This window comes from Tamandua tetradactyla, chromosome 5, assembly GCF_023851605.1.
Source record: "Tamandua tetradactyla isolate mTamTet1 chromosome 5, mTamTet1.pri, whole genome shotgun sequence".
Lineage (NCBI taxonomy): Eukaryota > Metazoa > Chordata > Mammalia > Pilosa > Myrmecophagidae > Tamandua > Tamandua tetradactyla.
The window spans coordinates 52,836,681-52,863,689 of NC_135331.1; the positions used below are offsets into that span (position 1 = coordinate 52,836,681).

The 27,009-nt window shown below is 45.5% G+C and overlaps 2 long non-coding RNA genes across 4 annotated transcripts; one reads left to right on the forward strand and one right to left on the reverse strand.

The window, feature by feature from the left end:
* Positions 1–7,587, reverse strand: LOC143684163 (uncharacterized). Its single transcript, XR_013175883.1, has 3 exons — positions 7,522–7,587; positions 4,899–6,697; positions 1–1,430 (listed from the first exon to the last, which is right to left on the reverse strand). It is a non-coding gene; the product is annotated as an uncharacterized LOC143684163 (long non-coding RNA).
* Positions 7,285–25,706, forward strand: LOC143684164 (uncharacterized). Of its 3 annotated transcripts, none has more exons than XR_013175886.1 (4): positions 7,285–7,417; positions 10,802–10,936; positions 13,487–13,554; positions 17,133–17,480. It is a non-coding gene; the product is annotated as an uncharacterized LOC143684164 (long non-coding RNA). The 3 variants fall into 3 exon arrangements; XR_013175885.1 differs by lacking the exons at positions 7,285–7,417; positions 17,133–17,480 and adding exons at positions 7,663–7,786; positions 23,693–25,706; XR_013175884.1 differs by lacking the exon at positions 7,285–7,417 and adding an exon at positions 7,663–7,786.
* Positions 25,707–27,009: the final 1,303 nt, after the last annotated feature.

Below are 27,009 nucleotides of genomic sequence, written 5' to 3' on the forward strand. Positions count from 1 at the left end.
ATTTTAGGTTTGTACTTCTAGCTGCTCTAAGATACTGGAGACTAAAAGAAATATCAATTTAATGATTCAGCACTCATATTGGTTGGTTAAACCCTACTTCTCTAACTCCACCACATTTATTTTTTCATTTTAAAATGGAGGGGAATTCAGGTACATCTCGATTTCTCAGGATTGTAATGGATACATGAAGCACGGATAGCAAAGCCACAAACGATGATTAAAATAAGAAAACCAGGGATCCTTTTTTCCTGTTTATTAGCGCTCTCACCAAACTGTGTTTTCTGGTTAGCGTGCAGGCATGATATCTGAGGTCACAGACCACACCACATAAAATCACAGAGGCCACGACAGACAGGAAGAGCGGCTTGGCCTCGCTGTCTCAGTAATAGAAACAGCCCAGTTGGCGCGTAACGTGTTGACACCCGGTCACCGGGAACTGGTGAGCCCCAAATGCCGCCCGATTCGCTTCTCCTCCGGCCTCCGCCTGCCCCCTAGTGGACAATCGTGGGAAAGCGAGAAAGCCAGCCGGCCAGCTCTCTCCCTCTTGGAGAGGGTTGAAGTGGACCCTTCGCGAGCCTGCCTCTGTCCCTGCAGCCCTGTTCTCGGGCGCTCCCCATTTCCTGGAGAACCAGGCCTCTGCCTGGGATGCTCCGCAGCCCCCTTAGGATGAACGCTTGTATTACATGAGGCATTTTCACCTAACTCAGTCTGCCCGGACCCCCAACTTGTGGGCACCTTCACATGTGCAGGCTGCACACACAGATACTCGTTTTCCAGATAGTACAAATTGGATCCTGCCAATGGTAGAGCATCAGCGGAGTACTGTGGAACCAGGTGTGTTCGTACAATAGCAGCCCCTCGAATTCCCCGAGTCCGGCTCCGCAGCCTTTCATTCATTCCATGCCTGCCCCGTGCCAGGCCCTAGAGACGCAGGAGAAGCAGGGTCAAAGCTACTTCCAGGAGGCGCTTGGGGCACAGACAAGGGCCAGCTCATCCCCCGCCGATCGCTGAGTCGTCGGCACTGCGCCTTGGGAGCCGCGCGGAGGGGGAGGAGGCAGGGGGATTCGTCGTGGGTTCTTGTCACAGCAAGGCTGCTCTGTTCAAATGACTCAGGAGAACAAATGAGGCCAGCACAGTCCGTCCTGACACCTCGAGAGTGCCCTGGCTGTGCCGGGAGCCGCTGCTCGTCAGCTGGGTATTTTCATCCCCTCCCGAGCCGAGTCACAGCGCTGTGACTGTCCCAGCCTGCGCCGACGTTGCTAGGAGGAGGCGGGCGGCGCCAGCGCTCCCGACATCACCAGCCCCGGGCTTTTCCCACTGCCGCGGCGCTTGCTCCTGCCAACGATCTGCTCTGCTTTGTTCACTTTATGCCTCCTTTAATTTTTTTTTTTTAAGCTCTGCTTTCCTCACCTCTGACTCCCAGATAAGACCTGGAAAGGAAAAAAAAAAAAAAAAAAAGTGATTCTCTCAAATGACTCAGGAGCCGTCCTTGACTAGGTCTGGGTATAGACGTGTGCTTAAAAAGCCAGGTGTAATGATAGTGTCATCTGTGTATGATAAGCTGGAAGAAAAACAGATTGATGTTATTCTAAACTCCTGGCTCTTGGCAAACAGCAGTGCAGAGGGGATGGATCTCTGCCCCAGCCTGACAGTTGAACCTGTAATTGAAAGGCGAAGGCACACGTAAAGAGCCCCCTAAGACGGTGAGCTCCTGGAGATGAGGGCAGTGCCTCATCTGATGCAGTTAATGCTGAATGAAGGGTCACCTCCGCGAGTCCTGCCAGACCTCCTGGCCCTGGGACAAACAGAGATTGGGAACTGAAACCAACCGGCAGGCCCTAGACCCCAAGATTTAAGATATTCCAGCACATAAGGGGAAATTGCTTGCCTCAAAATGATTGAGAGAGATGAGACCCAAGGAGAGGTGAAACAGTTCTGGCTCCATCCTAGGCTTATGGAAAAGTCTTCCCCCGCCACTGAGGGAAGAAGCCCAAGTGGGAGGTGACCACAGTAATGGCAGCCATTGGGCATCCTGGCTGGAGCTGCAGGTCAGGAGCAGATGGGGCATGGGAGAAGAGCTGCCCAGTTGTGCTCAGTGGCAGCAACGCAAGCATATGGAGCCCCTGAGAAAGCGGTTTCCCTCCTCCCACCCCAGAAGATCTGGCATGGGCCCCCGCGGGAGGGAGAGCTGATGTGGCTGGAGTCCCAGCTGACAGGCTGGAAGGGGTAGAAGTGGGAGGCAGACACAAAGACCGTGGGGAAGGGAATGGAAATCTCTGGTTGTCCCCTGAGACTGTTGTGACCTGGTGGAATAGGAGTTACATATAACTAAAAATGTCATTCACCCTTCAAATTTAGTCTGAAAAAATTCCAACAGCTATTTTAGGAGTGTGCATTCAAATTATCTTACTGTGCCTCAGGCTTGGGTTCCATTAAGTTGTCATTCATCCTGCATTCCTCAGTTTTTCCTCTATGTCTACTCAAAAATCCTCATAATCCATCCATTCATTCAACAAACATTTACCGAATGCCTCCTATTTGCTAGAAACTAGACCAGATAGCATGAACACAATGCCAATGAAGACAGGCATGGTCCCTGCCTTCATGGAGCTTATAGAAGAGAGGAGATGAGCTTGAATACCCACACAAATAAATATGGCAACGTGTGGTGCCCCGAGTATATAATAAAAGGGCTTCATTTAATCAGGAATGTCACAGAAATCTCTGCAGAAATGATGCGTGAAATGAAATCTGAAGAAACAATAGGATTAACTAGGCCAGGCAGGTCCTGTGTGACCCCTGTGACAAAATGGGCATGTGTGTTTCAGGACCTGAAAGATGGCAAGTGTGACAGAAGTGAGAGGAAAGACAATGCTGGAGAGCAGACAGAGACTGACAATGCACATGTGCCACTGAAGTGTTCTAAGTAGAGGGGTAATACAGCCAAATGTACATTTCAGAAAGACTGCTCTAGCTGCCTGTGGAAAACAGCTTGCAGAGGGTCGTAAGTGACTAGTTAGGAAGCTGTCATAGGGGAGTTCACAACTAGGAGGAGAGCAATGGAGGAGAGAAGGGGAAGATTCAATCTAGGAAGTAAAACTCAGGACATGATGACATGGATAGGCTAACAATAACCTTACACGCCTCTAAGGACTTCCAACAGACTTCTTGCATGAGCCCCACTCTCCATGGGCTAGATTGACTTCCTGGAATGCAAACACAGCTTTCCCTCTTACAGGTAGTGGCATCCACAGATGCCTTGATGGATTCTTCTAGCTTTCTCCAAAGATGAAGGAAAGAAATGTCTGATGCCTGGGATGTAGCAGCTCAAAAGTCATGGTTGAAATATTATTATAACAACTCAGATTACAGGAGTGCCAACTGTCAAGCTCCCATAACCTTAACTGATGGCCTGAGGAATTGGGATCAGACCAAGAGAGCTGCTCTCTTGATCTGCTGACTGAGTGCTCAAAATACATTTATTGCCCAATTAATCAATGCCTCCTTGTACCAAATGTTTTGAAGATGGTATAGTAAGAGTCCTGCATTGGGTAGCAGTGGGACTAGTTATGAGATACTTGCTTCCTCAAAATAGTCATCGATCTGTTCCAGTAATGATGCTTCAGCCCAGCCCTATGCTGGGCACCAGGGACTGGAAGACGAAGAAGTTTTCTGCCCTCAAGGAGTCATAGTCCAGCAGCCTTACCAACAAGGATGCTGCATGATGTGCTGCCACAGAACCAATGCACCATGAAGAACCCAAGACAGAGCCAGGAGCTCTGCCAGGCTAAGTTATCAAGGTTTTCCAGAGGCTACATCTGAGCCAGGTGTCAAGGGGTGAAAGGGAGTTTTTATCATGGAGAAGAGGGGACTTGTCATTTCAGGCAGAAGGAACAGCTTGTGCAAAGACACAAAGGCACCTAAGAGAAAGATAGGGAAAAACTGGCTTCAGGGATGAAGGAAGGGGCTATGAGGCTGGAAACAGGGCTGACTGGGTCATTGAAGGATCTTTACCTGTTTGGGGGAATACACTATATTGCTTCTTGTTGTATTAACAAACTACCCCCAAACTTAGTGGCTTGTAGGAACAAACATACTATCTCAGCTTCTGTGGGTTAGAAATCCAGGTGTACATTAGCGAACCTCGGGCTCAGGGTCTCACAGGCCGCAATCACGGAATCATCCAGAGCTGCATCATGTCAAAAACCAACTGTAGAACAACCCACTTCCAGGCCCACCCAGGTGGCTGTTGGCTGGTTTTGGGTCCTCACTGGCTGTTGGCTAGAGATATCAGTTCCTTGCATGCGAGCCTCTTCATGGGAATACTCACAACATAGCATCTAGCTCAGAAAAGAGAAAGAGAGTCATAGTCTTCTCATAACCTTATCTTGGAAGGGACATCCCATGTTTTTGCCGTACTTCATTTGCTTAAAGCGTAAAGCACTAGCTCCAGCCCACTTCAAGGACTGGGGGTTACACAAAGGCGTGACTACCAGGAGGTGGTGATCTTTAGGGCCATGTCACAAGTGCCTACCCCATATACCAAGAGCTATTTAAGGCACAATCCTAGCATTATCCCATTCTGCATAAATTATAGAGAGAGACGTATAATTTCACAGCAGATTACTTTGTTTTCATTGATGGGTACACTCTGGTCCTTTAGAAGCGCTAAAGAACAAAACGCTTCATTTCACATCTCTCCCTAAGATTTTCTACAACCCACTTGGCACTCACACTGTTATTATTAGATGGATTCAGCCCAAAGCTGCATGTGGGGGTAGTGATTGGTGGGAAGGAAAGACGGCAGAGAAAGGAAGTGATCAGCATCCCAAAGTGAATGACGAAAAAGGTCACACGCCAACTGTAAATTAGAAATGAATCTGAGTGAAACTACGTACCCCGTTTGGCAGCTCTCACACACGATGCCAACTTGCCACAGCTTAGCACCGCCCTTGGTTTTCCCACATGCAACTGAAAATAGCGAGCATTCATCCTGAGGGAGTGCTACTAAAATAAGTAACTACTGGAAGCTCTACCTCGCTGCTCATTCAAGCTGGAAGCAGTCTGTAATTATTTTGCTGGAATTAGATACAAATTAAATCACCACTTCCGGAACCCTTTCTCCGGTACTCCATGGTGACAAAGAAAACTGGGTGTTTGAACTCGGACGGTTTAGATTCTGCTTCTTTTCTTAAAAGTAAGTGTGGTTTCTGACAGACTGTCCACTAAGGCAAATGGTTGAGAGGCATCTCTTATAAGATCTAATCTTTTCAAGTGTCTTCAAGAGCCTGGTTCTATGATTTTAAGACCTGGGCTTAGTTGTCATGGATCTTTAGTCACAGGCTGAGGAGAGGAGCTACTTGCCCACATTTGCAGTATGCAAGGAGCCACAGTCTTTAACCCTGTCAAATGTGAGGACAGGAGCTGGTGTAGAATTGTTCCCTCTTACAGGACTTTCCTGGGATGTAGTGGAGGCCCCTGTTCCCACTTTTTTTTTTTTTTTTTGCTGGTGTGATACAGTCCCGGGATCTGTATCCCATCTGGATATAGAAGTTCTGCTGTCTTCTTTTTAAACGAAATAGAATAAACACATACACACACATGGAGGCAAAGCATAATAATGATAATGTGGGATCTCCCCTCAAGCTTGGCTAAAAGTAACTGGCATACAGATAATGGTGTGTTTGGGGGGATTTTCTGCTATCAAAGAGCCCTAGAATTGTACTATCTCTTTAAGAAAACAGCATCTTCATTTAACCTGCCTTTGGAAGAAGTGATGGATTCCTAAGAGCCCAGTTGTGCAGGGCCTTGGGAATCTGTGGTGGCTTTATGGCACAGGGAAACTTCTCCACAACCTTGAATTCCAACTTCCCTTTGCAGAAGACAAAGATGACTTTATCCTCATTGCCAGAGACATTAGTCATCAATGAAGTAAAGTAAAAAATTCCTCCCCTACCACATACTCCCACCCTATGTCCTATTGTGATGTGGTGAATCTTAGATGTGACATATAAAATAAAAAGCTCTCCGAGTCACCTTTCTTCTCTGATGAAGAAGTATTTTGCTGTTTTGGGTTGTTTGTTTTGACTCCATAATTTCCAAACTAAAAATTGCTAATAGGTCACCTAAGCAAGTTTTAAGATGCTGAATCCCTACAACCTCACTTTAATATTAGGGTTATTGCATGCTTTGTTTAATTACTTAAATTACAGTCAGGGTCTCCTTTTCCAGACTACTTAAGGCTTGGAAGAAAAATAAAATGCAGTTTAACGAAATCAAAGTAAATGAAGTGACTGGAAATGAACTGATGTCAACAGTGCTCCTCCATACAGCTCTCCACCTCCCCACTCCACATCTCCTGGGAGTGCTGGTTCGGCTCCACATTCACTGGGAAGAAAGCACAGGCACAGGGTCCAGGTGCCCAGACCAGGTGAAAATTCAAAGCAAGCAGCCTTCCTGCATAGCCTTCTGCTTGCTCAGCAGTCACCACAGCCTGAATATCCCCATTTGAAAAACAGGACCTTTCTTGAAGTCCTAACAGGATGAAGTCATACACCTAACAATGAAGGGGCAGAACCTGTCCCCACACAGGGCATAGCTGAGCATCCAAGGATGGCACCACGGTAGAAGAGCCTCTTCTCCTTGTCTCCTCTAGGGCACTGCAGGCCCAGATTTTGCAGAGGCGATTCGACATTCCCTAAGTAGGAAAAAGCAAACTGGGATCAGTATCCTTGGGCTTGGACATTCAAAAGATTCCACAAGGGGTGGAAGCAGTGAGGGTATTCCCCATCTACCCACATCTTTGAAACATGCATTTTAATTCAGAATCCTGACACCCCACTTATTGTCACCATTTACAAAATGTTTTCATTAGTATCCCTTCTCCTTCCCTAATTGGGGGAAAAAATGCTTAAGGGACCCTCCAGGAAGACCGGGAATAAGATCCTGGATCAGTGGAGAAAGCACTACACGTGCTCTCGACGCATCCCCTCCCCCCGACCACCCACACCCACACCCACACCCACACTCCCTGATTTAACCACTGCAAAAACGGCTGCTCAGGTTGTCTTCACCATCCCTAAGCAACAGTGAAGGACCTGCCTCCCTACAGTGCCCCCTGCCTTTTAGTAGTTTCAACTACGGGGTGGCGTCTCTATACCTCCCATTTCCCACACCTAACCCGGAAAAATGTCCTCGGTGACCTTAAACTTTTTTTTTTTATCAGCAGAATAATTTTTGAGAGGAAAAGCCTCCCTGGCTTTCCGAGCTGGCAGAGAACTGGCGCCCCCTCTCCTGCACCCCCCCGGGCCAGGCGAGCGTCCCCGTCTGTGCCGGGAAAGACCCGCCTCTCCGCGCTCCCAGCACGTCCGCCCGGAGGCTGCATCGCGCCCTCCGCGCGGGGAACAGCTTCCCAAGGGTGAGAGACCGTGGTTTTCCCTGGGGAGGGCCGGGCACCTCCCCCGCCGAGGCCTACTCGTTCCGGCCAAGCCCACCGCCCGCCCTGCGAGGAGCAGTGATCACCTCAGCGCCACCGCAGGCTGCTGGGTCCACACGAAGCAAGAGCAAAAGGGCGGCCACGGCATGCGCATGCGTGGAGAGGGACCACGTCGGCTCGGCGCTTAGGCGCTGGCGCGGCCGGTGAGAGCGCATGCGTCAGCCTGGCCCGCGGTAGGAGCTGCCCACTGGGGATCCGGCAGTGCCTCAGCAGCACGTCGCTGGCAGCGTTTTAGTGACCCGGCGCCTTTGCAAAAGATCAACAGAATTTTAAGGGCGCGGTCTTCTCAGGGTATTTGCTTACTTCTTCCATTTTACAGATAAGGAAATTGAGGCAGGCACTAAGAGGTCATGGGAGGTGTCCAGCGCTGCATTTCTGGATTCTGGTAGTTGGGACCAGGTGTAGCTCTTATTGGAATGGTTTAGGCTCTCCTTTAGTGAGCATTTACTAGGCGACTGGGTACTATGCACTAAATGTGTATGTGGCTTCGAAAGACAACCACAGATACATCAGAAGCAGTGTAACAGTGGCAACCCCAGAACAGCGTAGAGTAAATGGACCTTGGTTGGATTTGCCAATATTTATAGCTGCACTAATAAATGTATGGCTTTGGCGAAGTCACTTAACTTCTCTAAATCTGGGTTTCCTAGTCTGCAAAACGGTGGTAGAAATAGGACCTACGTGCTATATGGTCACTGAGCTTAAAAAAGGTAAGATACATAACGTTAGCGCAGTCTGGCATGCGGAAGGCATGCAAACTATTCATGGGCTGACTGCTTGGGAAGACAATGTTTTGAGAAGTAGTAAGTGCTGGGCTCATAGGCACTCATGAGACAATCACGGTACTCCTTTCCAGAGGGAAGTCATGCAGAAGGAGAGAGAAGGTATTTTCCCGTGTGCAGCCCCTAGGGAACCTGACACAGGGTTAATGACCTGGCACAACAGGGAAAGCAGGAAATGGCTTCTTTTTTATCTTTCCTCCAGCTGCTTCCTCCTGACTCTCACTGTGCCTCACAGGCTGCAGAGAGACGGGGACCTCATATCAGGGTGAAATGTGTTCTTACAGGTGGCATTATGTTTTTAAGTCCCACTTTATCTCCAAGGGACCTTACACCTATTTTCTTGGGTGGGCAGGCATAAGAAGGAATGGGGTTAGGGTGATAAGAAGGAATGGTGGTTAAACATCTGATGTGTCAGATTGGAGAAGCTGAATTGAAGATCGTTAGAGTTGACGAACGGTTAAAGTGGCTCCCTCATGTTAATAAAGATGCAGTGAAAAACAGGGCAAGACAAAATGACATCCACTTTCAGGCTCCAGTTAGAGCCCAGTTTTTCTGTCTCCATATAGTTCCCATTGACATACACTGCTTTGACTGGGGTATGTGATGTACTGCCAAGTTCTGTCTCAGGAGACAGAGAAAGGGGAAGGACACAGGTTCCTGCGGAGCCTCACAGATTTTCTGTGCTAAGGAGTAAAGGATGCACATCTGCGGAGAAGATAGCAGGTGTGAGCATGTTGGTTTTGATGTTCCCGTGAGACACCCAGGTAAAGACCTCCAGGCAACTGTTAGGAGCATGGGTGCCAAGCACAGGAAAGAGGCCTGGGGGTGCACCTCTGGGAACAGTCACCTTCTAAGCTTCACTGAAGCTGGTGCTGGGCTGAGATGGCCCAGAGAGTGGCCAGAAAGAGAAGACGATGGAATGGATGAGAACTATATCCTGACAGATACTGACTTCTAAGGGCCAAATAAGGGATCTTGAGAACCAGTCAGAAATAATGGCATCAAGGAGACCAAATGAAGAGAATCTCGAAGGTCAGGAAGTGGGCGGGAGTGGGAAATGCCACAGAGATGTCAAGCAAATGTTGGGATATACCTGTTGAGCTTGACAAGAAGGAAGTCATCGATGCCTGGCGTGACGCTGGTTTTGGTGGAGAGGTGAAGACAGAAACCAAGTCACAGGGGATTGAAAGTAATTGGAAAAAAAAAAGTAATTGGAGTCAAGGAAGAAGAGAAGCAGGGCTAGTGGGGATACACCATTCCTTCAGGAGAGGTGGTTGGGCACGGAAGAAGTTATACCTAGAGGAGGCTGAGTGAACTTTTGTTATTTTATTATTATTACTTTTTTAAGATGGGAAACTCGAACATGCATTTATGGTGAGGAGAAGCAGGGAAGGAGTCAGAGGGAGAAACAGGTTGGAATCTCCAGAAAACCTCCAGCACCACCTGCCCCAGGGAAGTGGGAGGAGAGGGGATTATGACACCAGGTAACTGAAGAATTCGTGTTCTTGGTTTGTTTTCTCCTGTGTGAAAGGAAGAAATGCACTTGGAAGAGTAAGGAAGGAATGTACTTGGGGAACTTTTTTTTTTTCATGGGCAGACATTGGAATCGAACCCGGGTCTCCAACATGGCAGGCGAGAACTCTGCCACTGAGCCACTGTGGCCAGCCCCTTGGGGAACTTTTTAAAACACGCTTTGTTCAAAGAAGGATGTAACTGTGGCCACTCTCTTACCATCATATGCATTTAATCAGCCTCATTTGCATGTGGAGCTGCCATACAAATAGTGTGAAATAAATACTGCTACTACCATGTGTACTTAGGTACTTAGGTTCGGGTGTCAACCTGGCCAGGTGACGGTGCCTGGTTGTTCTGTTGCTGTGGACTTAAATCATCAGTATGTGAAACTCATCTGTGGCTGTTTGCATTGGTAGCTGGCTAAGGGGAGTGCCTTCCACAATGAATGAGGTTTAATTTAATTAATTACATTAAATAAATAAGGCTTAAAAGAGAGAGGTCAGAAGGGAGCTCAGCACAGCTCAAGCAGTTCAGCATACCTCATCTCAGCACTTGCAGCTCAACCCAGATGTTTGCAGATGCAGAAAGGAATCACCCTGGGGACAGCCGTCGGAACTCAGAAGCCAGGAGAGAAGGCCAGCAGACATCCTATGTGCCTTCCCGTGTTATAGAGAACCTCAGATGAAAGTTAGCTGTATTTCCTCTGAGGAACTATAAAGTTTTAACTAAATAAATCCCCTTATTAGAAGCGAATCCTTCTCTGGTGTGTTGCATTCTGGCAGCATTGGCAGACTAAAACACTATGTCACTCAGGACCTTTTGGTAGCAAGTGACTGAAACCCAACTCTAGCTAGACAAAAAAAAAAAAAAAAAAAGGAATCCATCCATTTGCTAAACTGGGTAGACTGACTTTAAGTATGGTGGGATTCAGGTGCCTAGAATATGTTGTCTGATATAATAGGGATCATATTTTGAGATCATTAATGAGCTTTTCTCACTTGCCTTTCAGAGATTATGAATTTTATCTACTCAAAGCTTTCAACTGCCCTGGAGAAGATGACATTTCTTTCCAGAAGGCATGCAAAGAAAAAGAAAAGGGAATATCAGCTTCTGACAGTAGAGTTCGTGGCAAGACGATTCCCATGTAATTCAAGCTCTTCCCTTGAAAAAATATCCTCTACATTCTTTTACTTACCTCTTTAGTGTATCAAGGATTGGGTTTGGTAGACTAAACCTTAAAGTTTTGTGTATGGGCTCTCTAGAGAGGGAGAAAGGGGGAATTGTGGGAGGAAAAGGAAGAATCTGGGTGGTCCAGTATGTGGCCAGGCAAAGGGAGGCCCTAATATGGCCTTTCCATTCCACCCTAGGTCCCCAGGTAGCCCAGTCCCTACCCAGAAGTAGCAGCAAGTCTGAGGGCAGCTTGCCACCACTGGGGCAGGGTGACTTAGTGGGGAGAGCTGCTGAATGGACCCCTGGGACCAGGACTGATGGGAAATCAAAGCCAGAAGTCAGATATTGAAATTATTGGTTTGGACTAAGCCTTAAACCAGTTTTTCCCCCTACTAACCAGTGGAGGAGGACCTGATTGATGATGGACAAACTAGAAAAATTACATTTTATTGGTATATCACATTGAATTTACCATCTGTGCCAGTTGGAAAGGATTTATGTACCCTAGAAACGCCATGTTTTAATCCTAATCAGTCTTGTGGGAGCAACCGTTTCTTCTAATCCCTATTCAGTACTATAGGTCGGAAACTTGATTGGGTTATCTCCATGGAGATGTGACTCAATCAATTGTTGGGTATTAAACTTAATTAAATGGAGGTGTGTCTCCACCCATTCAATGAGGGTCTTGACAGTTCTATAGGCTGGAAACTTGATTGGGTTATCTCCATGGAGATGTGACTCAATCAATTGTTGGGTATTAAACTTAATTAGATGGAGGCGTGTCTCCACCCATTCTATGTGGGTCTTGATTAGTTTACTGGAATCCCATAAAAGAGGAGACATTTTGGAGAGAGTCCCTTTAGAGAATGAGGAGGGAGCCCCAGAACCATGACAGAAGGACGAGAGAACCACAGAGTGCACCAGCCGGCAACCTTTGGAGATGAAGGAGAACGCCACCAGGGAGTTTCATGAAGCAAGAGGCCTGGAGAGGAAGCTAGTAAATGTCGTCATGTTCACCATGTGCCTTTCCAGTTGAGAGCCTGACCTGGGAGTTTTGCTGGCACTATTAAGAAAGAGGTGCTTTCCCCTCTGAGACTGCCTGAGAATGATGCCAACACAGGAAAGCTGAAGAATGGTGTTCTGATTTTGCTAGTTTACAGTTCTAAAGCTGAGAAAATGTCCCAATTAAAGCAAGTCTATAAAAATGTCCAAATTAAGGCACCAACAAGAGGTTACCTTCACTCAAGAAAGGCCGATGAATTTGGACATTTTAATAGACTTTCTTTCTTTCTTAATAGTGGCAGCAAAACTCCCAGGTCAGGCTCTCACTGGCCCAGCATTAGTCATGTACCCATCTCTGACCCAGTCCCTGGTTGGTCAATCCACATGACCACATGACTGTCCTTAGTCTTGTGAACTGAGAGTGGGTGAGACTGGTGGTTCCCCAAGGGAAATCAGGATGCTGACAGCAGACAATGGGGTAATGGAGGATGGGCAGACAGGCTCAACTGAGATACATCACTGCTGCCTTCTGAGTTTAACTTTCTTAAACTCACTGGCTGTTATGTGGTGTCTCCAAAGCATGAAATGAACTGGTACCCAAGCATTTATCCATAAATAGATATAAATAGAAATTATATAATAATAATTTTGTAAATCATAAGCTAAAACAGAATTTCCTCCACTTAAATGTGACAACATTGATTAAATTAATTTTAATAATTAGAGTTGGGAGATAAAATCAACAGAATGTCCAGTAAAGATGTTTAAAACTTAGTCCAATCCATAATTTAAATAGTTCCTTTTAGGAAATGCTCACTCTCTCCCCTGATAGATATGGAGACAACAGCCATTTTACATTTTTCTGTATGTATTATTTCCTCTTTTTTAAAAAGTAAATCACCCTCTCCTAAATCCAAGGGAAACTGAATAATCAGTAATTGCCTGTAAAAAAAAAATACATTTTTGTAGTGAATAAAAAGTTTAATTATCCCAGGCATGAAGAGGTAGTAAAGGCAGCATCAGTTTTCTTCACAGATTTTTATTTTCAGTGTCATAAAAGACTTCCGCATAGTTCCAAACTTAAAAAAAGAAAAAGGAAAAAAAAGGTGCAGTGGTGGCACAGTGGCAGAATTCTTGCCTGCTGTGCCGGGGACCCGGGTTCAGTGGCCATGCCTGCCTGTGTATAAAAAAAAAAAAAAATCAGCCCTAAATAAAAGGAGATATTGAAAGTCTAGGGAAGAGAAACACAATCATCAATTTTACTCTAAAATTTATGCTATGACTTTTCAGCAAGTATATTATTCCATAAGTAATATTTTGAAATTTATAATATATAAAACTTAAATCCAAGAATGGAAAAACTCTCTGGGAAAAAAAAATATCATTCATCACAGTAGGAGGAAATAAACACATCATGCCCTGGTATTTGAGTCGCATAATTAATTCCAAAGGGGCTGGCTGTCTCTACTTGTGGAATCTCAGGTATTCACTGAGTCATTCAACATTTATTCTATCTTTGTAGCTTCTCTGGCCTGTGCTTGTGAAGTTGAGTATACCAGCCCCTGTCTGGGAAGAAGGTGAGACAGGAAGGTAAGTAGAGCTCCAAGGGGGCGTGAAGGCACGCTGGGGGCTTGGAGAAGAGAACAGTGTTTTCCAGTGGGACAGACGCTCAGAGGCCAGCGGGAATGAGGAGCTGCCCTACAGGCTTTGCATTTCCCACCCTGCCACTTGCAATGCCTGGGATGTACTTGTAGACATTTTATTGCTATTGTTAAGGTACAGAAGGTTTGGAAATCCTCCTTGGCAGCCCCAAGGCAGCTGGGGTCTGTGATGCTGGGAAATGAGCTCCTGGACTTCCAGACACCTGGGACGTGTGCTCTGACACTGCCTGCCAAGGTCATGGGCATTCCTGTCAGCTAACCAACGGACCCTTATTGAATTCCTACCATAGACCAGACTATTGGTCTCTCTGTTGTGTCCACCCAAGCAAGGCAGACTAAAACCTCGCGGAGCATCCTTCTAGAGGAGGGCTGGGGGACAGAGAGTAGGTCAAAATGGTGATAAGCACTATAGAGAAAATTAAAGCAGAGGATGGGGTTGTCAGGGAATGTGGGGTGGGGGCTATGTGGTATAAAATAGTGTCCTCCATCCCTGGGGGAGGGGAGGAATGTCAGTGGGAAGGAATGGGGTCATTTATTCTGTGGGAGGGAGGAGGGTTTGTTCGGATGTAGACAGGTCCCCAGGCGGCAGCAGCTGGAAGAGAAGAGCATCAGGCTCCCTAAGGAGAGGTGTTGGTAAGTCTAGCGCAGAAAAGGTCAAGGCCCCTGGCCAAGACAGCTGGGGACAGGACTGGGTGCTGGCTGGCCCCACTGAAAACTCGCGTGTCAAACAGAAGTGAGGGGGAGAAGCCAAGTCACTGGACTGGACGGGGAGGGACGGCTGCATTGAGGTGGGTACATGGGGGCACTGGACAGCAGGCCACAGCCAATAGGGGGAGGAGAGTGAAGGGACCTCAAGGTGTACACCTTTAGGCTGGAGGAGAGGATTCCTGTAGGGTAGCCAGGTTGCAAAGGCTTTAGAGACCAAGACACGGAATTTGTGTTTTTCTAACATTTACTAACAATGACCTTTGTAGGTTAAATAATGTCCCCCCTCCCCAAATCCATGTCCACCTGGAACCTGTGAATGTAACCCTATTAGGAAATAGTCTTTGATACACCTAATTAAAATAAGGCCATACTGGATTGTGGTGAGCCCTAATCCAATATGCCTAGTGTCCTTATGAGAAGTGAGAAGTTTGGACACAAACACACAGGGACATCATATAAGAGGTGGAGTCATGTGTCTATGAGCCAAAGAACAACAAGGATTACCTATAACCACAGAAGCTAGGAGAGAGGCAAGGAGGGGTTCTTCCGTAGAGTTTTCAGAGAAAGCGGAGCCCTGCTGACATCTTGACTATGGAACTCTGGCCTCTAGAATTGCGAGAGAATAAATTTCTGTTGTTTTAACCCACCCAGTTTACAGTAGCCAAAGGAAACTTACACTGACTAAGGTGTCCCTTTGCTGTAGCCGAGACTGGTTTGTTCTGTTTTCTGCATGAGCCAAATAACTGAAAGAAGTTGTAGGACCATTGGGAGGGCAGCTGGGCAAGGAACTCCCAATATTTTGTGCTTAACATATAATTCCTGATAAAAACCAAGCAAAAGAGACTTATGCCCCTGGGAAGAGAAGAGTCCATTCAGTAAACAGGAACTGTCCTGTGTGGACACCAGGTGAAAACAACATGTCATGTTGCCACTTTGATTATGAGACTTGAATGAGAAAGGACATGGGGTTTGAACTTGACTCTCAGGTGGTTTTGGACTCTGTCACTTGTTGACTGTGACCTTGGGTTCTTTAATCAACCTTGAGTCTTTGCTTCTTCATCTGTCTGGTGGGAGGATGCGAGCTGGAGACTGCACTGGGATTTGGACTTGTCTGTGAACCAGTGGGAAGCCCGTCCCAGGGTCTGGGGTGCCCTCCTTTCTTGAGGAGCTGCTGTGAGCCAAGCATGGTCAACTCACGGAGTGGCAAAGTGTCGGTATTGGAGGAAGGCATAGTTTTGCGAAAGGGGTAACGGGGCTGGAATCCATCCTTGGTCCTGCCCCATATTGGATCCATGTCTGGTCCCTGCACTAAAAGGTGTTTGCCAAATTCTCTGTGAACCACTGGGGTAGAAAAGCCACTGTGATGGGAACCCCCATAAACGACATACTGGGAGAGAAAAGCATCTTTTTCACTTGGTGTTCCATGGAGCAGCTTTGCCAGCGTGAGATGGCACAGTGGGGAAACAGGCAGTGCCTGGTACCTGGACATGTAAAATGTCTCATCCCAGGGGCTTCTAAAAGTTCAGGGCAAAGGTGCTTTGCTGGAGGGCTAGGCTCTATGAGCGAGATGGTGGTAGCAACCTGTACAATTTGGATACTTATTCTTGATTGTCTTCATTTACCCCACACCTGGCAAGAGCAACTTGTTAGTACCCACCTGAGGGCTCAGACGAAGTGCTGCCGGGCGTGCTGGTGAGAAAAAAAAAGATCTTTTGGGCTGATACTGCATAGGAGTACAGCTGGCACGTGAGCCAGGCTGGACAGGCTCTAACTGGTGAATGGAAGGCTGGGGAAAGGGTGCTAGGGAGAAGGCAGAATCCGGGGGGCCAGGCACCCAGTGGATCCTTGCTTTGTGCCCTAGAGCTAACCCCTGACATCACATTTCACGGAGAATTTCTATAAACCTTTCTAAATGAAACTGCAGGCTCACTTCCTGCTGTATTCCCGTAACTCTAGACCATCTCAGTCCCCTCCCATGACTGCAGCAACTGTATGTCGATAATTACTAATTCTTGGAGAATTATGAAATTCTAAAAGTATACCTAGCCACATACTGAAATGTGCTAACATTGGAACATTAGCTAGCCAAAAAGATGCTCATTTCAAATTGCAGAAAAACAGAAGAGACAGGAAACGAAAGTAGCATTTATGTGCTAGAATCTATACTGGAGCCTTTCACATTTGTGATCTCTTTTAATAGTCACTACTATATAATTTGGAAGATGATACCATTCCCACTTTGGCAGTTGAGGAAACAGAAGTTCAGAGAGGTCAAATAACTTGGCCAAAGTCACACAGCTAATAAAGCGGCAAACCTAGGATTTGAATCCAGGTATGCCTTCCAAGCATTTTCCAACATAACCATGCCTATAGCCTGGGTAATTTTGGTAGAATTCAACACGCTTGGTTGACAGGAGAATTCCCAACCCTACTTTTTGTATTAATTCAAGTTCCCAAACAATGCAATCTCCAAAGTGTTCTTAAATCGTTGACGTGCTCAGGAATCATGGACTCCCAGACGTTAGAACTTGGTCCTGACTCAGATGTCACAAGAGGACCGAGCTGTGTTTCTGAGCAATCCTGCATGAAAGCATTCACTTTTTACGGAGCCCTAGCAAAACACGTGTCCCATCAGGCACTGGGATAAGGAAGAGGAAGAAATTCTCTGGCAAACATGCCTGTTTTCTCCAAACTTTGTTTAATGCAAGTGCCAGAGTTTGACGCATCCTAGCCGCGTTGCTTTCTTTGGCAAACTCCCGCTTTGATGAGAGAGGAAGAACTACGTCTCACTATTGACAGGAGCAAGGTGCGAAATGAGAGACCTCAGATGCTGTACCTGACAATTTTTGACAGCTCGGTGGAAGAACGCACCTCCTGCCGGTTCTGCTAAATCCTGGTCCAGGTGAGTCAGTGTATTGCCAGCCAGACAAGTATTTTTTTTTTTTTTGAAGACATGAGAAATCTAAGCCGGAACCGGCAGAGAAAGGCGAGAGATGGATTAACGCCATTAGCTTTGATGGTGTCTTGTTGTCATGGTGCTAGGAAAATCTTTTCCAATTAGAGTCCCACTTACCAGCTGTTTGCTGGAATTTTTGACACAGGAGGCTGGCGGCCACATGGGACATGGATATGTGCACGTACATAAACCTGCAGCAGACACCTATTCTAAAAGGCTTATGCTGGCTGTTAAATGTAGGTGCTCGTGTGGATAGCAAATCTGTTCCCCCAAATCAGCTTGCAGGAGGCCAGCATGGTCCTGTCAATCACCCACCTCCTGTGACATCTCCAGAAGCTTTGGAGTAAGGCCAGTGACCCACAGACCCAGCATATCTTCTGCTTTCCCATTTAGCTTTTGCCTCTGGAAAATGCCACCATCACCTGGCTCTCAAACGTTATTCAAGATGCCGTCCTCTGAGGCAGGGGGTGACTTTGTAGTATGCCAGGAGCTGTAGATGGGGGTCTACGTTGCCCAGGGGAAATGGCTAGATCCCATTTATTGAGCTGCATTCCACAGCCTGGCGTTGCCTGGGAAGACAACCTCTCGGAGACCCCTTCTCACATCTGCACTGCTCTGCCTAGTGTCCTGACTCTGCGGTCGAGAGGGGACTCATCCTCGGGGCAGACTTATTTTTTTCACTTTTTATTTTTTGCATGGGCAGGCACCAGGAAACGAGCCTGCGTCTCTGGCATGGCAGGTGAGAACTCTACCTGCTGAGCCACTGGGGCCCACCCCAGACTTATTTTTTAATCGGCACCTCAATAGTTCGGTTGCAGGTGAGTCTGGACCCACACTTTCAAACACTGGGGCAGAAACAAGCCAGTAGGTGTATGTGATACGCCTGATGTGAGGGTTACCCATCTTGTGTCTTAAAACAGGAATGTTGTTTCACTAAATAATCATCTCATCTCAGTAGGTAGAAATAGCTTCAGTGTACTGGAGAGACTTATTCAGGAAGTACCAGACCTGAAGCCTTATTATGTGGCCTACTGTACATGCACTGCATTGCCTCTCCAAAACCCAGAAGCATAGCACCCCTACTTTCAAAGACCAGAACCACCTTCACTGACTACCGCTGTGACTTTAGACAAGTCGATTATTTTCGTAATTTGATAAAATATGTTCCTGTTGTTTTCTGTGTGCCAGTAACATCATAAGCACTGTGCAAATATTAACTCATTTAATATGGACAGCCCTGTGACATACAGCAAGCCTGCAGTCCTTCATTCAAAACTCATGGGCTTTAGTCTCCAGTATCTTAGAGCAGCTAGATGTAAAAACCTAAAATTGTGGACCTGTAACCCATGTCAAACTCTGAAATATGTTCTATACCTAATTGTGGTGCTGTGCTTTGAAATTTAGTGCTTTGTTTGTATATATGTTATTTTTCACAAAAAAAGAAAAAAAATGTCTATTGTAGTGATAAAAAAATGTTTAAGCCTTCTAGCCTCCTATAATCTGGAGCAACTTGAACAAAAAATCTGAGATCGTATGGCAGCCCATGACAAACTCTGGGATCTGTCCTGTAGCTACTTGTTGAAGAATGCTGAAAACTATTGCTTTTTTATTTCTTTGCTTTGTATATATGTTATACTATACAATAAAAAAGTTAAAGAAAATTAAAAAAAAATAAAATCACCCTCAGGCATTTCAAAAGTAAAGTTGTAACAGTATCTTAGAACATAAATAAATAATCTATATAATCTTGAAAAAAAACCCACAAAAACCCATGCAGTGTTTGGAGATTCAGAATTTGAGGGTTTTAGAGAGGCAATGCCACATAATATGTGGCATATGTAGCAGGCCACATAATAATACCCTGTGGCATCTGGGACAGCATCCTGTGAGCAATCACATCCATATTTCTGTAGTGAAATGTATGTATTGCATAAACAAAGACTTTAAAAGTAGTCTTGTGTCAATTTACTTTTGCCTCAATTTACTTCAGATCAGGTTTTGCTTGCAAATGAGTTATAAATATGATTTTTGGTTTTGAGAGCTTTAAGTGTTTCGAAATGGTGGACCTGTATTAATTCTGTCTTACAAATGAAGAAACTGTGGTAGAGAGGAGGCGGCGCTAAACAACTTAGATTCAGCTGGTAGGGGATGGGGCTAGAAGTACAGCTCCAGAGTACCAGCCTTTATGGTCAGCCTGGCTGTGTCCCTCTGTACCACCCAGATCCCTGGCCTGACCCCCATCTGTAGAATGCAGGTAACCTGTAGTTGCAGCTTTGCTATGAGCACCAGATGTAGAGCAGACAGAGTTCCTTATGCAGCTCTGCATTCCCAGGAGTTGGTTAATAAATGGTAGCTAACTGTTCTAGTTTGCTAGCTGCCAGAATGCAATATACCAGAAATGGGATGGCTTTTAAAAGGGGAGTTTAATAAGTTGCTAGTTTACAGTTCTAAGGCTGAGAAAATGTCACAATTAAAACAAGTCTATAGAAATGTCCAATCAAAGGCATCTGGGGAAAGATACCTTGGTTCAGGAAAGCCAATGAAGTTCAGGATCTCTCTCTCAAGTGAGAAGGCACATTGTGAACACAGTCAGGGCTTCTCTCTCATCTGGAAGGGCATGTGGTGAACATGGCATTATCTGCTAGCTTCCTCTTCTGGCTTCCTGTTTCATGAAGCTCCCCGGGAGGTGTTTTCCTTCTTCATCTCCAAAGTTCGCTGGCTGGTGGACTCTCCTTCTCGTGGCTATGTCATTCTCTGCTCTCTCAGAGATCTCTCATTCACCAAAAGGTTTCCTCTTTTTTAGGACTCCAGTAAACCAATCAATACCCATCCAAATGGGTGGAGACACATCTCCCCTAATCCAGCTTAACAACCACTCTTGACTGGGTTACATTTCCAGGGAGATGATCTAATTACAGATTCAAACATATAGTATTGAATAGGGATTGTTCTGCCTTTACAAAATGGGATTTTGGTTAAAACATGGCTTTTCTAGGGGACATGCATCTTTTCAAACCAGCACACTAACCATACTTACTATCTTTATGAATGAGGCCTCAGAGTCTTCATTGAAAACCAAATTCAGTAAATTAGACGATTTCTAAGACCCTGTCCATGTTCCAGATCTAATTTCTCATGCTATAAAGCATGAGAATAATTTTATTTCACTTGGAAAAATGGTTTGGCTTTTAGAGCATTTGCTTTTGTTTTAAACATGGGCTAATGTAAAGGTGGTCTTAAAAGACCAAAGCAAAAACTTCTTTACACATGTTGTGTGTTATATTCCTGTCCATTAAAACTGAAACCATGAGAGTCCCAATTTGTCCTCTGAAGCTTCTGCTCATATCATGAACTCTCTCAGTCCTGGGCTTTTCTGAATCCATTTTGCTTTTGATGACTTAAATCCATGGTGGGTTTCTGAGCTACAAAGTCTGCAGAACAAAGAAGGAATCTAACTTAAAGGTTGTTTTCTGTGAATTAAGAGTGCATCACTGGAATGTAACATGGTGCCAGCGCTGTAGATAACAGTTTGGCAGTTCCTAAAAAGTTGAACATAGAATTACCGTATGACCGAACAGTCCCACTGTTTGGTATATACCTGTGCTGGTTTGAACATATTACGTACCCCAGAAAAGCCATATTTTAATCCTGATCCAGTCTTGTAGGAGCAGCTGTTTCTTTTAATCCCTATTCAGTACTCTCGATTGGAAACTTTTAATTGGATTATCTCCATGGAGATGTGACACACCAATTGTGGGTATCAACTTCTGATTAGATGAAGATGTGACTCCACCCATTCCAGGTGGGTCCTGATTAGATTACTGGAATCCTTTAAAAGAGGAAACATTTTAGAGAGAGTGAGAAATGACAGAGCCTAGAGAAACAACAGAAGCCTCAGAGCTGACAGAAACGTCACAGCGGAGTTAACACACATCGGACACATAGAGAACAGAGACATAGATGTTTGGAGATGCTTGGAGCCCAGCAGACATTGCCATGAAATGTTAAGCAAGCCAGAACCTGGAGAGAGCCAAGGAAGACAAGAGATGAAAGCTAGGCCTGGAGAAGTAAAGTGAGGAACCCCCATAGGAACAGAGGCTGAAAGCAGTGGAGCCCAGGAGCAAGGGACCAGCAGATGCCAGCCAGGTGACTACCCATCTAACTGAGGTGTTCCTGACCCATCGACCTTTCTTGAGTGAAGGTAACCTCTTGTTGGTGCCTTAATTTGGACACTTTAACATCCTTAGAACTGTAAACTTCTAACTTATTATATTTCCCATTATAAAAGACATTCCAGTTCTGGTATATTGCATTCTGGCAGCTTGCAAACTAACACAATACCCAGAAGGATTGAAAACAAGGACTTGAATAGATATTCGTACATCAGTGTTCATAGCAGCATTATTCACAATAGTCCAAAGATGCAAACAACCGAGATGTCCATCAACCAATGAATGGCTAAACAAAATGTGACATATGCATACAATGGAATATTATTCAGCTATAAAAAGGAATGGTGTTCTGATACATAACATGGATGAACCTTAAAGACATCATGTTGAGTGAAATAAGTCAGATATAAAAGTACAAATATTGTATGATTCCACTTATATGAAACAACTATAACATGCAGATTTACAGAGACAGAAACTAAATGACAGATTATGAGGGGGAGGTAAGGGGTGGGGAAAAGGGAGTGATTGCTTAAAGCTGCAGAGCTTTTGTTTGAGGTTGTGCCAGTTTGAAAATATTGTGTACCCCTGAAAAGCTATGTGCTTTAATCCCGATTCAGTATTATAGAGTAGAAAACTTTGATTATATTATCTCCATGGAGATGTGGGGTGCCCAACTGTGGGTGTGACCTTTTGAGTAGATGGAAATGTGATTCTGCCCATCTAAGATGGGTCTCGATTAGTTTACTGGAGTCCTTTAAAAGGGGGTACTTTTGGAGAAACCTCAGTTACTTGAAAGCTGACAGAGATGCAGACATTTGAAGGTGTCTGGAGTGCTGACAGGGAAAGCATATGCCTAGGCATGGACGTTTGGAGATGGAGAGCCCAGCAGATGTCACCACATGTCTTCCCATGTTATGCGTAGCAAGCCAGAACCCAGAGTTGTGTCCTGTGGAAGCTAAGTGAAGGCCCACAGACACTTAGAGAGAAAACCACCGGCATCAGAAGCTGAAAGCAAGGGAACCAGAAACAGCCAGCAGGCACCATGTGCCTTCCCATGTGACAGTCATTGGCCTTCCTTGGGTCAAGGTATCTTTCCCTGGATACCTTAGTTTGGACATTTTCATGGCCTTAGAACTGTAAACGTGTAATATAAATTGCCTTTTTAAAAGCCGTTCCATTTCTGTTATATTGAATTCTGGCAGCTTTAACAACTAAAACAGGGATAATAAAAAAGTTTTGGTAATGGATGGTGGTGAAGATGGCGCAACATTGTGAACGTAATTAACACCACTGTACTGTAAACTTGAAAGTGGTTAAACATGGGAAATTTTATATTGTATTTATGTTATCCTACCACAATAAATATAAATGTGTGTTTGTTTATTCATTTTTAAAGTGAGGCACTTTTTGAGACCTTTCAGTGGTTGATTCTGTTCAGCACCAACATCAGAGAATTAATTAAGCAAGACATCATGAGACAGGGCACCATGGAGCAAGTATCTAATGACCTGAGCTGCTCAGGGGTAGTACCACATCTTGTTCCTCTTTTGGTTTTGCTTTGCTTGGCATACTGTATGGTGGGGTCATATATCATTATTTTTCCATGTGAGTATTCTGTTATTGCAGCACCATTTGTTGAATTTTTGTTTGTTTGTTTTTGGGGATGTGCGTGGGCCAGGAGTCGAACCCAGGTCTCCCACATGGCAAGCAAGAGTTCTACCACTGAACTACCCTTGCACCCCCACCCCTTCTTCATCTTTGAATCCTCAGAACCCAGAGCTTGATTCACAGTTTTTGTTGAATGAATGAATCTTAGTTTTCTCCCTTCTTCAGAAAGGTTCTGTGAAGTGTGTTAAGTCCAAGTTTCATGGCTATAAGCAAGATTGGAAATTACTCCTGCTTCATAATAGCTCTCATGAGTCATGTCCAATGAAAAAGTCCTTGGCTCAGAAAGCAGAGGACATGAAATCCAGTTCTAGCTCAGCCATCAACCAAGATCTTTAGCCTCCCTGTGCCCCTGTGTCCTCTCCATTGCAACACGAAGATCATAATATCTGCTCTGCCTACTTTACTGAACAGTTATAAGAATTTGACAGAAGAACAGATGTGAAAGTTCTATGACAGCTCCACAGTCCATGTAGAAGGTATTATTATTATTATAACTATTTGTAGAGTTGTGTTGCACATAATAATTTTTACTACCTTAATTTCTTTTTTCCACTCTTCAGGGACCAAAGCCAAGGTTTGCCTCCTACTTACTCCAGCTGAAGAAATACTCATCTTGGTGAGACCAGGCACTGCCAAGTGCTAGCCTCCTTGGAACGCAATCATTTGCCCATTCAGAAATTGTTTGCTGCATCTTGGGTGGTGAGTGAAAAGTAAAGTCACAGAAGACTGGCCAAAAATAATTGTTCGCTGATGCAGTTCACGTGCCTGAAGCTACCCAGAGCAGAAACAGTACGTCCTTCTCACCCAGAGGACAACACTCAATAGCATCTTTGAACCAGCCAGAGAACCGTCAGCCCCCATTCTGTCCCAGAGAACAGGCTCCGTGGTTGAGGTGATTTGTTGGGCAGCCAGCCAGTGGCCAGCAGAGCTCAGGGAGGAACCCAGATCTCCTGACTTCCTGGCCCATGCTCCTTCTACTCCCCTGCTCCTCTCAGCTGAAGCTGTGGCAGGTAGTACTTTGCTGTCCTCTCAATTCCTGGTGTAGATGTTGTTGCTAAGGTAACTGGATGGGCATAAAACAGAAAGAGTCTATAGGGTCCTGCTTCCACCACCCATGTGGCTAGACAGTTCTCCATGCTAGCTAGAGAGACACAGTCAGACTTACTGGTCAGGCTGAGCATATATATTGGGGTCAGGGATCCCAGAGGAGAAACACCTAAGCTGCCTGGCAGTCAGTATTTCCTGAACACTATTCATGGGTTTGTTTATAGATAAGTTGTTGAAGATGGGGCAGATGATGAGGGATTGACATTGCTGGCTGTCAAAATGAGATGTGATTGAAGTTATCAGAAGCCTGAGTTCTAACTGTGTGTCCTTGGTTTACCTGGGGCATCTGTAGAATGAGAGGACTTGGGAATGGCCTCTAATCCTCCACCTCTGAGTTCTGTGTCCCTAGCTTTCCTGCTTTTCCTTAAGAAAGAACACCTCCAAGATGCAGCTGGTTTTCTCTTGTTTCCAGGATGGGCTCGCTAATTAGTGCATTATCCAGAGCCTTTCTTACTTTTCCTCCTATTCTTAACCCATCCTTTAGCAGACCCAACACAGTTGGTTCCAGAGAAGAGAGGACAAGGCACAAACTAATGAGCCAGTTGGATTGCTCTGGCAGCTCAGAGGATGGGCAGAGTGTGGATAATGGTTGAAATTCAGTCAAAGCCGCAGAAAAGAAGGGGAAGGGAATGCAATGCCTGTATGTCCAAACCCCAGTGGCTCCCGGAAGAAGCAGAGCTGTCTATATCTATGGCTAGGGGATTTCATTTCAGGAGCTCTCTGATTTAGAATTTTATTGCTGGTATACCCAATTTTAGGTGCAGGTTGGAAGAGGCAGAATGGTCCTGCCACTTGGTCACGGAGCTTTTGACTCTTGGGGCCTGGGAGGGGCATGAGTTGCTGCTGGAAACTCAAGACTCAAACCTCACAATCTGAACCTGGCCAACCATACAGACAATCCTGCACGCTAACCTATACCCTAACCCCCTGACCCCTGATACCTTCTATCCACTCTCAAGCCAAATAGAACCATTAATTGTTCTTTGTACATGTCCTTTGCTTTTCTACCTCTGTGCCTTTCCACCCATTTTAGCCACTTAGCCATAGCTGTATTGGATAGGATGCATTAAGTTGCAAGTTCAGAACTCAGGTTATTCTAGCTTGGACAGAGGAAGACAGAATCACAGCTGGGGTTTATGAATAACTAGAGTCAAGGGCTCAAATTCTCCCTGACTCTTCTGCTCTCCTCTCTTATCTTCACTCTCTCCAGGTGCCCATTCCATTCCCTTATGGTAGGCTGATTTCCTCCATATTACACGAAGCATGGCTATTGAAATCCCTCCCACCTGCAGCTTCTGAACTGAGCATTGTTGGACTTCCACCAAAGAGACTGACAGCTTTAATTCAGAAAATACCAGGGTTCATGTATCAGTCAGGGTTCTCAGAGGAGCAGAACCAGTTGGAAATATATAAAGAGATTTATTGCAAGGACTTGGCTCCCATAATTGTGGGGATTGGCAAGTCTGCATTCTGGCAGGCTGGAAACTTGATTTTGCCATCTTGAGGCAGAATTTCCTCCTCCTCAGGGAAACCTCAGTTTCTGTTCTTTAAGGCCTTTTAGCTGATTGGATGAGGGCCACTCATATTATTGAGGGTATTCTTTACTTAGAGTCAACTGATTATAGATGTCACTGACATCTACAGAACACCTTCATAGCAACGTCTGGATTTGTGTTTGATTGCATAACGGGCTGCTATAATTTAGCCAAGTTGACAGTAAACATAAACTAACCTTCACAGTATGGATTCCGATTGGCCAGGGTTTGTCAGTGACCGACCACTAGACCAGGGAGGCCCAAGGGGGCAAGGGCAAGGTCACCTAAGAACCTGGCAGCAATTGGTGGGCCATGGAGAGGGGGTAATTTTCAGAAGAGAAGAGAAGAGTGCTGGACAGACAGGCAGACAATCCTACAGATAGTCAACACAAGGTCTCACTTGAACTTCATGGCCCAACGCAACGATGACCTTCTCCAAGGTCTTTTCAAATCCATCAGGGCTGGAAATACACCCTCCTTCTCTGCACCCTCCCAGTATTTTTACCTGTATGTTCCTGTGCACTTCAAACCTTCTACCATATACTCACTTTTTAAATAACTTTTATTACTCACATATTAATATTTGAGAGGCAAATAGAAGAGAGAAGCAAAAAGAAGAAAATAAAAAAAACATTCAAAAATCCACCACCTGGAGATAATCGCATTTCAGGGTCCATGTTTTTTTTTTTTTCTCTGCTTGTATTCAGTTATTTAAAAGCCAAGTCCAAACCCCACCCCCTCTCTGTGGCCTCCCAAGAGCCGTCATCGTGCTTTCCATCTGACAGGGACTCAGTTCCTACATTTTAAACAAGCGAGTGAACGAAGAAAGAAACAAACTGTTGAGTGGATGGATGGTCAGAGATAATTTTCCTACCCAAAAGTTGCCCCAAACGAGGAACCAAAAAGGGGGGAGAAGGAAGGGCATCCATCTTCAAAGATCACATAGTACCTCCTTCTCCTCCCTTCCGAGCCCTCTCTGCTTCCCCTCGGAGCAGACTCAGTGCCAAGAAGTGAACCGTGCATGGTGAGCAGACCTGGACAACAATCATTAGTGGAAATAGAGAGACTGAAGCCCACCCCCTCTTCCTTGCATGTGACTTGGAAATGTCAGCCCTGGCTTAAGGGAAAAGAAGATTCATGGAAACAACCAACGCCAGTTCACCCCACGAGTGCAGTATTTGAGGCTCAGCAAGCAATCTGGCAAATTCAAATCCCCTTGTGAATGGGTTCCAAGA